This window comes from Vicugna pacos, chromosome 1 (genome assembly GCF_048564905.1).
Source record: "Vicugna pacos chromosome 1, VicPac4, whole genome shotgun sequence".
Taxonomy (NCBI): Eukaryota; Metazoa; Chordata; class Mammalia; order Artiodactyla; family Camelidae; genus Vicugna; species Vicugna pacos.
The window spans coordinates 19,704,501-19,713,500 of record NC_132987.1 but is presented as its reverse complement, the minus strand read 5'-3'; positions in this window follow the sequence as shown (position 1 = coordinate 19,713,500).

The window sequence follows — 9,000 nt, the reverse complement described above, 5'->3', positions numbered from 1 at the left end:
CTCATTCCTTTTAATGACCTTAGAGTATTTTAAATCATGGAGCTATCATTATTTAAATACTCAAGCTCTTAAATGTAGCCATTTAGTTTGTTTTTATTGTTTGGTTATTTTGAACAGCTTTGCAATAAGTATCCCTGACATGCATCTTTATACACTTGTTTATTTCCACAAAATATATTTCTAATAGTGGGATTGCTGAATTAGCAATAAACTCCAAAAAATGATTTTTATTTTTTCATGGAGAAATTAAAATGTAGCACAACATTTCCATACAACATTTCTTTACAACCCCTGTTGCAGAAGGCATTACTCTTTTCAGTTTTTGTAGACTGGCAATTCTGATGTGAAAGCGGAAAGTCCTGATGGTAAATCTGATTTAGAGTTGGGAAGATAAAGGCAAGAAAAACACTTCATTTGCCACCTTTCCTTCCTCTAAATTTTGTTGTACACACACTGACCAACAGTGCCAGACTGAAGGAGTGTCTTAAGGTCAAAGAAGAGACCAGTCTTGGGGGTTTCTAGTTCTTAGCAGGGAGTCCAGAATCTTTGTAGCAGCAGCGTTTGGTGTTTTCTGAGCCAAAATAACCTGCCAAATGCAAGACTGACAAGGACGACGTTCAAATAAACAGCCACTTAATGGGATGGGCAAGCTATAGATCATGACTGACCCAGACTCCCTGATTTCATCACATACATCACGGAACATAAACTCTTTTACTGAATGGTAATAAAAGGTAATATCTCAGCTTCTGTTTTTCTTTGTTATTTGAGTAATACCATTAATATTGTAATAACTTTAAAATACTTTCAACTTATTTCTTTTCCGATTATCAAAGAAATATATTCTCTTTTGAAAGTAGAATAAAAGTGTAAAGATGCAGGAAAAGATTTACCCCATAATCCCACCACCTGGATGTTTATAGAATAAACGCTGGTGTTTGGGCTCTGACTTAAGTATTATTGCCTTGTCTGCTGAAATGGAGTATCACCCCCTGGTGGAAGTTTTGTGAATTGCGGGTCATGCAGGTGATCAATCATTTACTAAGAAAGAAATGGAGAAAAGAAAGTGATAGATTTGTTCACCTTTATTTCAAGACAAACGCCCTTGGAAGATTCAGTAAGAGGTGGGGAGACAGAATGGAAGAAGCACAGGCTTGGAATCAGAGGAGAAACACAAATGTGATGGAGGAAGCTTCAAAAAAAGTTCGTTCATTTATTCAACTCTCTTGCCATGAATCATCTCTTCTTGTTACTATTAAGTTTCTTCATATTTTCATTGGCTGAAGTATATAGTAAGTTGAAGAAAATGTAAACCCACTGTTTTGATTGAGTAGCTGTTTGGGAGTGAATTGAAAAGTTGGCTCCCCCATTTGAAAATTTGAAAAACAGGCGAAGCTATTTAATTTTTCTAACTTTGGTTTCTATGACTTTAAGAGAGCAAGATGAAAGAAAAAGAAACAAAAACAAATAAACAAACCCAACCTAAACCTTTCTCTCTTTGTATGAGAGTCTAGGTACGGAGAACTGGCAAAGTGGCTGTGAGGAGAGTTTGTGACCTGAGGCCCCGAGAAATGGGATTTATTTGCAGGAGCTAAAAAAGAGGCCCTTGGATGTGGCGTGATCCTCTTCTGTTTAAACGGTGCTCTAAAAGGTTTCCGCTTTAATTGTATTGGTCGCCACAGGAGGCCAAATGCTCAGGCATTGCCTTGGCAACCCTCTGTCACAGATGGGGGCCAGGGAAGGGCAGCTGGACCGCAGCAGGAATTTCTGACCTTGTCAAGTTTGAGGGTCTTCCTAAATGTCAAGCTATTTCTGGCGCCTCCACAGGTTGGTGATTGTGCTTTCTGAAGCCCTTTGTGTATTGCATTTATTCCTTGCCACAGCAGCATCAAGTCCGAAAAGTGCAAGCTCGCGCGTGGGGCGGGTGCTGCTGTTTCCTCAGGCTGTGCTCACTGCTTGGGGAGCACGCAAATTCCCTGGGGTCTTTGGTTGCTCTGTAGCCCAACCCTGGGCCTTGCTAGGCCAGGAGATCTCTGTCAGCTGTTCACGGTGGCGATGGTGGCAGGCTCCCCAAGACTGTCCTGGGAAAAAGTGCAAAGAAGCCATTTCACCCTCATCTCAGTGCAAAATTAAAAGGCTCAGAGATTGGCAAATTCCCCTGAATGCAGGGCCTTTGAACCTGGAGCCCCCGGACTCCTGCAGGCCAGGGCATGGAGGTGGGATTAGGGGCTGCCGAGCTGCATTGAAATCCTGTGCGAAATCTTGTGTGTATGTGCTTTTTGCCAAGGTCTGTCGTCCTCTAGATTCTCAAAGACAGTCTAATAATTTGGAAAGACTTCAGAACTGCTCTGCCTTACAAGAGACAGGTCACGTTAAGACAGCTGAATAAAATGATGACCGTTGTGTGGATTTTCATTGCAATTGTAGGAATACATCCCAATTCCTGGGCATCTGCCATGGGCTAGTGCTGTTCTTGAGACTATGGGGACGTATTCTCACTCTTTCCCCCTTGGTCATGACCATCCTTCCCAGTGGGTGGTAAACAGCCTTCTTTCCCTGAGTGAAGCCCTGAGGCTCAGAAAGTGTCAACATCCTCAACAGGGTCCTGCAGAGATAGAGTGGCAGAGACGGGACAGGGACCCAGGTCTGGTACCTCGATGATGGTGCCTCTCTGGGGAGTCACCCTGGGAAGGTGACATTGCTCAGATGCGGGTTTTTTTTTTTTTTAAATAAGAATACAGGAGAACAAATCCACATTTTTATTTATTTGCTCTTCAATAAATTTAAATCCTTGAGGTGTAACCGCATCACACGGATTCCGGGTCCAATGGCCTTGGCAGGAAGGTTGATGAAGAGATACAAAAGGAGAGGTCAGGGAAGGTCCTGAGTTCAGGAGCTTCTGTCCCTGTGGAATTGGGGTGCAGCTCCTCCCAGTACATGGATGTGTTCACGAGCCCAGAAGCTCCTAGAACCTGGGATTTACAGGGTTTCATCACGGAGGCATGATTGATTGTTAACTCCATGTCCAGACCCTCTCCCCTCTCTGAAGGGTGGGGGCTGGGCATGAAAATTCCAAGTTTCCAATCATGACTTAAGTTTCTGGTGACCAACCGCCACTGAGGAGCCACTTAGGAGCCCACCTAGAATCATCTCATTAGAACAAAAGATGTGCCTAATGCTCTTGTCACTTAGGAGATGACAAGGGCTTTGGGAGTGCTGCCTCGGGAACCAGGGCCAGAGGCTCCATGTTAGAACGAAGGATCCTCCTAGCACTCCTATTTACAAGGGTTTTATTTATTTTTTATTTGTGTGTGTGTTTTGTGTGTGTGTGTGTGGAGTAAGGTAATTAGGTTTATTTATTTATTTTTAATAGAGGAACTGGGGATTGAACCCAGGACCTTCTGCGTGCTGTACCCTCCCCCTCCTACAAGGGTTCTGGAAGCTCTGTGTCAGAAACCAAGGGCAGAGACCAATACATACACTTTGTTTCATTTCACACTTGTCCAGCTTCTGCACCTTCGTTTGTGCTGTTCTCCTGCCTACAATGCCCACTCCTCACTTCTCTGCTCCTTTAATTCCCTTCAATTTTCATGACCCCAGGGATGGTCCACTCCTGCCATGGAGCCTGGTCTGGACATAGAGCCCACATAGGAGAGTGGACTTGACTTTCTCCCACCGCCTCATGTGTGGATGCCCGTGGAAGGCAGAGCCTCCTCAGTTTGCTCCACATGTCCAGGCCCAGGCTGGTGCAGCCCTTGGTCAGTTTTTATGGAGTGAATGTATTGTCCACTTTGGTGCTCGGAGAGAAACTTCCTATGCCTAGGCTTTATTAAGATGAAAGATTCCCTTTATCTTGATTTTCTTGGAAGGAAAAAAAATCAAAGAAATAAACCCTGAAACAGCTACAGTTTTATATAGAAAGCATTATTTCTGAGAGAAATGATTTTTTTTTCCTTCCTGAAGGAAAATTTAGAAATTGTAGCTCCTGGTGGAATTAAAGGAATGAAAATGAAGTCATGCATAGATTCATGGCATCTGAAGAACTCTGTTTGGGACTCTATTTTGCTAACTTCTACAGTTTGGTATAAAAAATTCAAGCTTCTGGGCCCAGTTCAGCTTTGCAGTCACCCATATCCCTTGGGCTTCTCCCCAAATTGCATTTTTTTCCCTTAGATTCAGTCAATTATTTGCCTTGGAGCAGATTTGCTTTTCTGAGAATTTCTGCACAACGTGACTCTTCCAGTGGTTTGCTGGCAAAGAAACCCTTTGATTTCAACCCATAATGTCTTCACAGATCATTTGGAAACCAGAGTGACAGGGAGATATCTCGCCTCATCCCTTCCATCGTGTCAGCCCCTCCCTCCCTCCCCATCTGACCTCCTGTCGCAGAACCGTGCCTTTCTTTTTTATTGAAGTGTAGTTGATTTACAATGTTGTGTTACTTTCAAATGTATGGGAAAGTGATTCAGTTATATATACGCATATATATACCCTTTCAGATTCTTTTCCATTATAGGTTATTACAAGATATTTGATGTGGTTCCCTGTGCTATACAGTAAGTCCTTGTTGTTTATTTTATATATAGTAGTGTGTATCTGTTAATCCCAAACTCCTAATTTATCCTTCCTCCCCCTTTTCCTTTTGGTAACTGTAAGTTTGTTTTCTATGTCTTTGAGTCTATTTCTGTTTTGTAAATGAGTTCATTTGTCTTATTTTTTTGATCCCACATACAAGTGATACCATGTGATATTTCTTTCTCTTTCTGACTTACTTCATTTAGTATGATAATCTCTAGGTCCATCCATGTTACTGCAAATGGCATTATTCCATTCTTTTTTATGGCTGAGTAGTATTCCGTGTAGGTATGTATATTATATATATATATAATTTTATATAATACATATATACTGCATCTACTTTATCAATTTATCTGTTGATGGACATTTAAGAACCGTGCCTCTTTGATCTATCCCTTCACATCTCAAGGCAAGTCCCTATTGGTTCAGGAAGTTTTCACTGACCTTGGAATGGCTAACATCTGAAGCAGTGAGTATGGAGTGTGAGTGTGCATGTGACACAGCTGGGTGAGTGCGCCTGGGTACTGGTGCTGCTTGCAGCAGGAAGACATGGCGGTGGGCAGGAATAGGGATACTTGTGTGTATCAGTGCTCCTACCACTTTGGGATGCATCTTATCTCCTTATTCCCTGTGTATACCCTGTTATTTATCTGGGAGTAGAGTGGCTGTCAAAATGATACCATTAGTTTAAATGATACCCTATTTCCCCATGTACCCCATTTCTCATTATCTTCCAAAGCAAAAAGGTGAGATACAGTGCATATGGTAAACTCAGTATTTAACAACTCAAACCATGAGCATTTTCTGTGCCCAGTTCCTCATTCATTCCTGCCTCCCCGCCCTTTTGCAAGCCATCCTCATGGTGGCTTTTCCTCTGGCCTGTGCCTTATCCAATTCCTGCCCATTCTTCAAAGGCTCATTCTGGTCCTGTGACAGCCAGGAACCATCTTCCAACAACTCAGGCCACCATCTAGTGGGCCCCAAATGCTTGCTGGTCTGGGAAAGGGCTGTTCCCCACGATCACTCAGAGGCTTTTAGAAAACACCAATGTCCAGGGTCCTGTGCCTCATAATCTGATCAGTAGCTCTAGGGTGGCACCTGGGCATCTGTATTTTTAGAAAACTCCACAGGTGATTCCAATGCTCACTTAGGGGCGGGGGCCCGTAGCTCCAGAGGCAAAGGGTTATATTCGGTGTCCGGCTGCTTTCTGGTTGGCCTTGTGGTCAGGAAGCCTCTGAAGACAGGAACTGGCTTCATGTCTCTCTGGTCTGCCCTGAAGAGCCTAGCTGAGTTTGGGACAATCAGTCTCAGGAGTGTCCTAGAAAAATCACAGAGTCACATCCACTGATGACTCTCGAGTTTGTGTCCCCAGCCCAGGCTTATCCTTTGGGTCCTGCTCTTACGTAACTCTGCTGCGTATTAAGCTGGTGTCTTGCAGCCCCAATCCCTTCTTTCTGGTCTTGGTCGCTGATGCTGAGGCTGGGGCTCTGCAGACAGCGTTCCCTTTCCTTTCCCCGCTCCTTTCCCTTCCCTTCCCTTCCCTTTTCCTTTGGCCAGCTGGCTCCGCTAGGCTCTGCTAGCAGAGGCACCAGAGGAAGCCCCAGACTGGAAGCCTGGGAGGGGAAAAGAAAAAAGCCTCTTTCCGTATTGCTCCTTCTTCTGGGCGGCGTCACTGCAGCAGTGGCCCGTCCTAGGCTGTGGCAGTTTGGCCATTGCTATCAGCGTTCAGCTTTTTCCCCTCCACTCCTAGAACCGACCCCTGAAACACTGCCAGAGACACCAGCACCAGCCTGGCAGCGACTCTTGCTCAGAGATCTGGGTCCCAGCTCAGCAGGGCTCCTCCTCTGAACCTCTGGTTTTGTAAACCCCAACCTCTTCCCTTCATTCCCCCCGTCTCAGGGGTGACAGTGGCTCCTGGGATGATAGTTGCCACCTCTGTGTTATCCCAGTGTCCCTTTTCTGTCCTCAGTCCTCCAGCATCTGTTGAACCAATCCTGTATTGAGTTCTCGCTGGTAAAATGACTGGTGTGGTTTCCATTTTCCGGACTGAATCAGACTGATACAACCCCCATCTGCCACTAATTGATTCCACTCACTAGTCCCTCAGGCATCTTCAGTCATCCAAGGCAGAGCTCTGATGTTTCCCCAAAACTCATCTATTCTCCCCGTTTGGATCCATCATCCACCCCCAGTGCTCAGTCCAGAATCTTTGACACCATCCTGATTATTCTCTCCTGCTCACTCCGACACACCCCACTGGTCAGAAAGGCTCTTGATTCACCCTTGAATCTGTGCCCCCAGCCCGGGTACCACACTTGTGCTAATCGTCCTCTTGCCTTTTCACTTGGCTCCCCACAACACACTTCCCACACAGAACCAAAAACTATACTACTCAAATATAAAGAGGGTTGTGCCTGGCTTACAACTTCCTGAGATTCATGCCCTCTGTGATGGCCCACAAGTTCTGCCAAGGCCATTTACCCACCCTTCTCTCCACCTTGTTTCCTGCAATCCAGCCCCTGGGCTGTGTTCCTGTTTTTTTTTTTTTCCTGCCTCAGGGCCTTGGCACCTGCTGCCGCTCTGTTTGAAATGCTTTCCCCCTCTGCTTGTCACATGGCTGCTTCCTCCCCATTCTTAAGGAGACAGCTTTAAATTCACCTCTCTCAGGGAGCCCTTTACTGACAGCCTCTGTCCTTTTGGGTGGTTATAGCAAAGTATCACAGACTGGGTGTCTTATAACAACAGAAATTTATTTCCCACAGTTCTAGAGGCTGGAAATGCAAGATCAGGATGCCAGCCTGGTCAGGTTCTGGTCAGCCCTTGTCTGGGGTGTGGAAAGGGAGTGAGCTAGCTCTCTGACCTCATCTTGTAAGAGCACTAATCCCACTCACAAGGGCCCCACCCTCAAAACATAATATCTCCCAAGGCCAACCTCCAAATACCATCATGTTGGGATTAGGGTTTCAGCATATGCATTTTGGAGGACACAACATTCAGTCCACTGCACCTTCTTTAGAATTGATACCTCCCAGCTCCTTGCCCCTTTCCTTCCCAGCACTTTTCACCATGTCCAGTCATCTATATATTGTCTTTATCAGTCTTCTTCATTAGACTGTAAAATATGTGGGGCAGGGACCATGTCTGTTTAATTCCCCACTGTGTTCCCATAACCTTGCACCTAAGTCTCATTATAGACATGTTAAATGAAGGAATCTAGAGTGAATATCAAATAGAAAGAAAGAAAGAAAGAAAGAAAGAAAGAAAGAAAGAAAGAAAGAACAAAAGAAAGAAAGAGAAAGAAAGAAAGAATGAAAGAAAGAGGGAAAAGAAGAAAGAAAGGAAGAAAGAAGAGGGGAGGTACAAAAAACTACCATTTCCACCTATATATGGGACAGGGAACTATATTCAATATCTTATAATAACCTATACTGGAAAAGAATCTGATAAAGAATATGTATTTATCTGAATCACTTTGCTATACAGCTGAACTAACACAACATTGTAAGTCAATAAAAAGTTGTTTTGAAAAAAATAAAGATGCATTTGAAGAATAAAAAAAGGAAACTGTACTTATCTAGCTGGCAACTGCACTAATATTCTACAAGCTGTTTTCAAGTAGACACTGCCACTCATTATCTGTTCCTGCAGACATAGACCCTTCTCTAAAGGAAGACAGGTAGGGATGTTGAAATATGTAGACACACAGAGAGATGACGGCTCAACATCATGGTGTATTTATGAATATACCAACATAGTATATTTATGAATCTGTTGGTTATAGTTGGCATATATACATTTACGTACTACTATGCACATATGTGTTTGCACTTTATAAAACTTCATCCTCTTTAGCAGCATTTGTAACTTTGTAACATGCTTTCATGTGTATCACTCATTTGAATCTGACAACAAATCTAAGAAGCAGGGAAAGCAGCATTATTCTCATTTTATTAAAGATCCATTATAAAATATCTAGTCAAACCATGTCCCGTATCATCCTACAAAGAAGCTGACACCCAGAGTAAAAGAGGGACTTGCTCAAGGTCACACAGTGAGCCAGTGAAGAGCTGGTGTTAAACCAGATCCGTAACTCCCTTTTTATATCTCAGGAAGGGCCCTGGGAAGGGGCACTCTGTGAATCATAACCTCAGAGACCAAATGACATGCAGGGGTTTCTGCACCAGTAAGAAGTCCCGTCTTGCATTTCGAAGAACAGCTCAGCTACTGGTTAAGTGGACCTCTCAGAGAATCTCACCAACTGTCTTGGTCGCTGAATGCAAATTGACATGTTCTCTAGAGAGGCAAGATCCAAGATCAGGGTGCTGGGGCTTCTCTGATTTTTCTTCTTCTTTTTTTTTTTTTTTAACGTTTTTTATTGATTTATAATCATTTTACAATGTTGTGTCAAATTCCAGTGTTCAG